This window comes from Labeo rohita, chromosome 23 (genome assembly GCF_022985175.1).
Source record: "Labeo rohita strain BAU-BD-2019 chromosome 23, IGBB_LRoh.1.0, whole genome shotgun sequence".
NCBI lineage: Eukaryota > Metazoa > Chordata > Actinopteri > Cypriniformes > Cyprinidae > Labeo > Labeo rohita.
This window is the reverse complement of record NC_066891.1, coordinates 25,256,308-25,261,605: the sequence shown is the minus strand read 5'-3', so window position 1 is coordinate 25,261,605 and position 5,298 is coordinate 25,256,308. Positions and strand designations below refer to the sequence as shown.

At 38.4% G+C, this 5,298-nt stretch overlaps 1 protein-coding gene across 1 annotated transcript in view; it reads left to right on the top strand.

The window, feature by feature from the left end:
* Positions 1-1,771: 1,771 nt before the first annotated feature.
* The window catches only part of znf512b (zinc finger protein 512B), a 95,509-nt gene continuing 91,982 nt past the window's right edge, over positions 1,772-5,298 (top strand). The window contains exon 1 of the mRNA XM_051095981.1: positions 1,772-2,572. The gene's annotated coding sequence lies outside the window, so the exon portion shown is untranslated. The remainder of the gene's footprint in view (positions 2,573-5,298) is intronic.

The following is a 5,298-nucleotide window of genomic DNA, read 5'->3' as shown; positions in this document are numbered from 1 at the left end:
ACTGATATATTAATAACATACAAAACGTGTCATCCTGTGAAGCCTATAAGATTTAGATTTATATTTCATGTGTATTATTAAAGTCATGTGATTGATGGTTTGAGGGACAGGCCTGCACAGCCCACAGACGTGTTAAGTGCTCATCACCTGTTACCATTCGTCATAAACTTATCCTACTGTCAAATAACCCTGCACTATACTGCTGACTAGTGGACACTTTTATGAGAACGAAACGTGTAAGAGAGAAAAAAAAGAGTAATGATGGAAAATCCTTTCGGCAAATGTAATACTAGAATTAATTAAGGAACGCTCTAAAATACAGCCAAACAAAAAATTATTCAGAGACCGGATATAACTATTGATATATTTTTTACTAGTGGGTGTAAGTGAGGATAGCAAAAATAAACTCTGACATCCCTGGTGAAAAAAACAGCATATGCTGGTAGGTATGTTTTGATGCTGGTTTAAGCTGGTCCTTTGCTGGTTTTTGCTAGTCATGTTGCTGGTCAAGGACCAGCATGAACCAGCTAAGGACCAGCTTAAACCAGCATCAAAACCTACCTACCAGCATATGCTGTTTTTTTTCACCAGGGATATTACAGCCAAAAATCTTTCACACAGTGGACTACCGATAAAACTGATAAAAATTTGAGACCAAAAATTTGATTTGACACTTTGACCTGACACACCTTTCTTTCAAAGTTATCTGACATCATTATCAAGATGAATTTGTTCTGACACAGTTTACTTTTGAGTTCTGGTCATATCTAAATCATGAAAATGTGAGAAATGTCGAAGGCGTCTGAATAAATTTTGGTTTGACAGTAGATAAGATAAGGTAAACATAGCATGTTAGCATAATCCGAGATTTTATGTGCTAAACTATGGCTTTCGTGTATTAAGTGTTGATTTATTTTTCTTTCTAAGGCTAGTTTTGGACAAACATGGCATTTACAGCCAGCATAAAGTAGGAATTCGTTTTGGGGTATCACTTTTTCCACATTTCGAGTCTTAATAACATCTTCAGAAAAGCAGTCATTTGCCTCCCCCTCCTGGTAAACGCAGTAATGGTGCTTAAATTACGTCATAGTTTTAAGAGAACAAAATTATGGGTTAAAGTCTCTATTAAGACCTGTGACGTAGGTGTGGAAAGCGACAGCTCTGTTGATAATTATTTAGAAAATATGAAGACGAATCATTTGCATTGCATGACAGTTTTTCAGACAGAATTTGAGAAAAGTCGTCTATGTTATTGCTTAGTTGATAACCTGAATTATAATACTAAAATGTTTAAAATTTCACATTCAAAAGTTTAATGTAATCACCGTGTAGATAGGAATAAAGTATAAGCATTAGTTAAGGCTAGTTTAGGCTACAGAAACAAACAAAACCAAAACTTGATATTTGACAGGAATACGACGTTATGTTAAGATGTTAACTGACGTCTTGGACAGATAGTAACTAGTTAATACATGTGTATCAATCTGTGCGTATCCATATGAAATTTAAAAAATGCAAATAAGCAAAGACTACACGACGTCATGATGATATGAATTTCCTCAGATTATTAACTTGCCCTAAAAACGTCAAAGTCATCTCATCCCCAAACTTAGAATCGCACAGACGACGTCATAATAATATTTGGAACGTTCTGATATTATGTGTACGTTATAAAGCTACATTGTAGCCGAAGCCTTTTCGTCATAAGCGAGCGGCATGACGTCGAGCCGCATCAAACGCTTCCATTCAGGCAGGGGCTTTATTATGCAGAAATAGCTAAATGATTGGCCTGATATCAAAATGAGTGATCATAAATAATAACGCGAGAGTTTGCAAGTTGCCTGCCGACTGTAGTCACAACTGTCAAAGGCAGCAGCGGATACGCGCGTGACCCAGCACCCATACTGTTACTGTACACGGTCGCGGAGATAATATCCCTATCAAACAAATACACGGCATAATCCCGAGGTAAGGACAGGAATCGAGGGGCTGCGGCGAAACCGCGCGACGCTGTGCCTTCCCCTCCGCTTTCCGTCGCGTTCACTTCTTCCACCCTCGATTACTGCACTAAACATATCCCCGTGCCTCCTTTAGCAACAGCGCGACGGGTTTTTTTTTTTTACTCCTCCTTCGTATTAAAGTCGCCATTTTGCTTCACTGCCTATGAAAGCTTCTTGTATTTTCATATTTTTGGTGGCGTTTCTGCGTTTTTGTGCGCTTGCTTTCGAGTTGGATTTTAATGAGAGAGCTCGTGGATTACATATTAATGAAGAGGGGCGCCGAGTGCAGTCTGGAAACACGGTGAAAGTGTTCGGGCTTGTGGGCATTTGCATCAGCTTGCTCTTTTTTCTTCCTCCTCCTTCTTCTTCATCATCTTCCTCCGCGGATACGCACAGCGGGGGCCGTGAGTGTGGCTACCGACCGTGACGCCCGTCTGTCCGCGACCCCCCGCGCGTCAGGTGTGTTTGCCATGTAAAGTCAAGCGGCGCGACGCGAGAGTAAAGGCTACAGCCTGACCCCACGTGGGTGACCCGCTCACCCGCTCACCCGCCAGTGTTGGGTGGCTTTCCAGGTAGGTGTGGCCTTCGAGAAGTCGATTATCTGTCAATACTGTCAATAAAGGCATGAGCTCGCCGAACTGTGCAAAGCGGCGCGTTTTAACGCGTTGCGAGGTGCTAAAGCTTTTTTGGGACTGAAATGTACAAGAAGAATGTGTTGTGGTGTTTATGGGTAAACTGTCAGACATCATACAAACACTCACTCACTGTTTGAGCACTTAAAAAGACTTATGTGGGTCATTCTTACTGTGCAGTTAGTAGGCCTACATTTTCATGTCCTTGTCATGTATGTTCTAGTATGTTGGGTTGTTAAAAGTTTGTTGAAATGTTGAGTATGAATACTAGATTAGTGTTGTTGTGGAGTGAAAATGATTTAAGAAACATTACAGGTGTTTCACCTTCTTTTGTGTTGAGAATCAATATCGAATATGGATCATTTTCCATCATGTTAGTCTGTGGTAAAATCTTTAACCTAAAATGACTAAAGAATCCAGTTATATGACATCATCATGATGTAATTTTTCATGGGAAAAGAGCAGAACAGACATCTACAAATACTAGCAATGAACTGTGATTAAGCATTTTAAAAAATGTTATAAAGATACATTAAAGTGAACTTCAAGTTGACATCATAATGTAAGCTAACTCAGTTGCTTATTGAGAAATGATTAATTTAAGCACTAAACCATTCTGTGTATTTTCTTGTTATTGTGTAAATAATGGCATTATAATTAATGCCGATTGTGTTTGATTCTGACTGGGGAATTTCAGAAAGTCTTTTTAAAAAATAGAAGTACTTGCTGAAATTACAGCTCAACTATATTTATTCTTCAGAAGTTACAGTTTGATAGGTACTGCATAGCAGGAATGAGCCATGTGTGTTTCTCTGATTATGTAGGCACACTTCCATCCGCAGCCTTTCTAAAGTGTGTGATAAATTCCCCAAATACCATAGCACTTAGTCCTACCAGCTGCTTTTCCTATTACCTTATTGCTCTTTTCCTTTCTGGAATAAACTTCTGGCTCACAAATGAGCTTCAGTCTCTGGGCCATAAATAATTTGGTGTAATGATCTTCAGCACTTGAAGATCTATCATTCTTCTATGTGGGTTAGGTGATGGGAGGGCCATTCTGTGATCTGGTGATACATTATGCGGGTCTGTTTTGTGGTTTAATGTCACAGCTGTGAGCAGTACCTGTTGTTTTGGTTAGCATTTTCAAAGGGAATGGTTGTCACCTCCTGTTACATACAGTATGCTCTGGTGGTTACAGCTTGATGTCTCATCTTTTAAATGCACTGTATAAATGTGTGTCTGTACATGTGCAGTAGCTTTTCAACTTCTAGTCCTATGAAAGTTAGTCACGATTGTGGTTTAAGGCCTATAGTAAACCCTCTTGATTAGCACTCACCGGAAATGTATTAGCATCCCTGACAGCCACGGCATGCATTAGACAAAACATTTATCTGTAGTGTTCATAAAATCTCCTTTGACACATGATAAATGATGCAGCCATATGCCCGGCCACTGTTCAGCAAATAATAGAAGACTAAATTAATGGCGGTTTAAAAAGACACAAATTAGTGACCCATTAGGCCAAACCTAATGAAGAACTGAAATGACATTGATTTAAGTTAATAAGAAAGTATGATCACATTCTAATCAGTGCTGTTTATTTTAATTAGTCATTGTCAGGCTTCATTCATTGCAATAAACTGCATGTTTCCCTTCTGGATTGGTGACTGTGAAAAAAAAAACAAACATTCAGCCGGAGTTTAAACATGATTTATTAGGTTTATTTTAAAATTATTTTGTTTTAAGTTAAAATTTAAATGATCAAATGTGTAGTAAACAGAAAAAATAAACACATCCAATAATAAGGAATGGATGTATGGATAGATAGATGGACAGACGGACGGTTAGATAGATAGATCGACATACAGATAGATAAACAGACGGATATATAGATGGATAGACAGACACAGACAGACAGACAGATAGATCAACATACAGACAGATAAATAGATATATAGATGGATAGACACACACAGACAGATAGATAGATAGATAGATCGACATACAGATATATAGATGGATAGACAGATACACAGACAGACAGAAAGATAGACAGATAGATAGATAAACAGAGATCGACATACAGATAGATAAATAGACAGATATATAGATGGATAGACAGACAGACAGACAGATAGATAGATAGATAGACAGACAGACATAGACAGACAGAGATAGATCGACAGACAGATAGATAAATAGACGGATATATAGATGGATAGACAGACAGACAGACGAATAGACAGACAGACAGACAGATGACATACAGATAGATAAATAGATATATAGATGGATAGACACACAGACAGATAGATAGACAGATGATAGATAGATAGATAGACAGACGACAGACAGATAGATCGACATACAGATAAATAGACAGGTATATAGATGGATAGACAGACACACAGACAGACACAGACAGACAGATAGATAGATCGATTAATTGATTGAGAGATAGACAGACGACAGACAGAGATCGACATACAGACAGATCAGAAGACAGATATATGGATGGATGGATAGACAGACAGACACACACACACACACACACAGATAGACAGATGACAGACAGAAAGATAAATAAATAGACAGACTCAGGCAGACAGATAGATAGATAGACAGACAGACAGACAGAGATAGTTTGACAGATATATAGATGGATA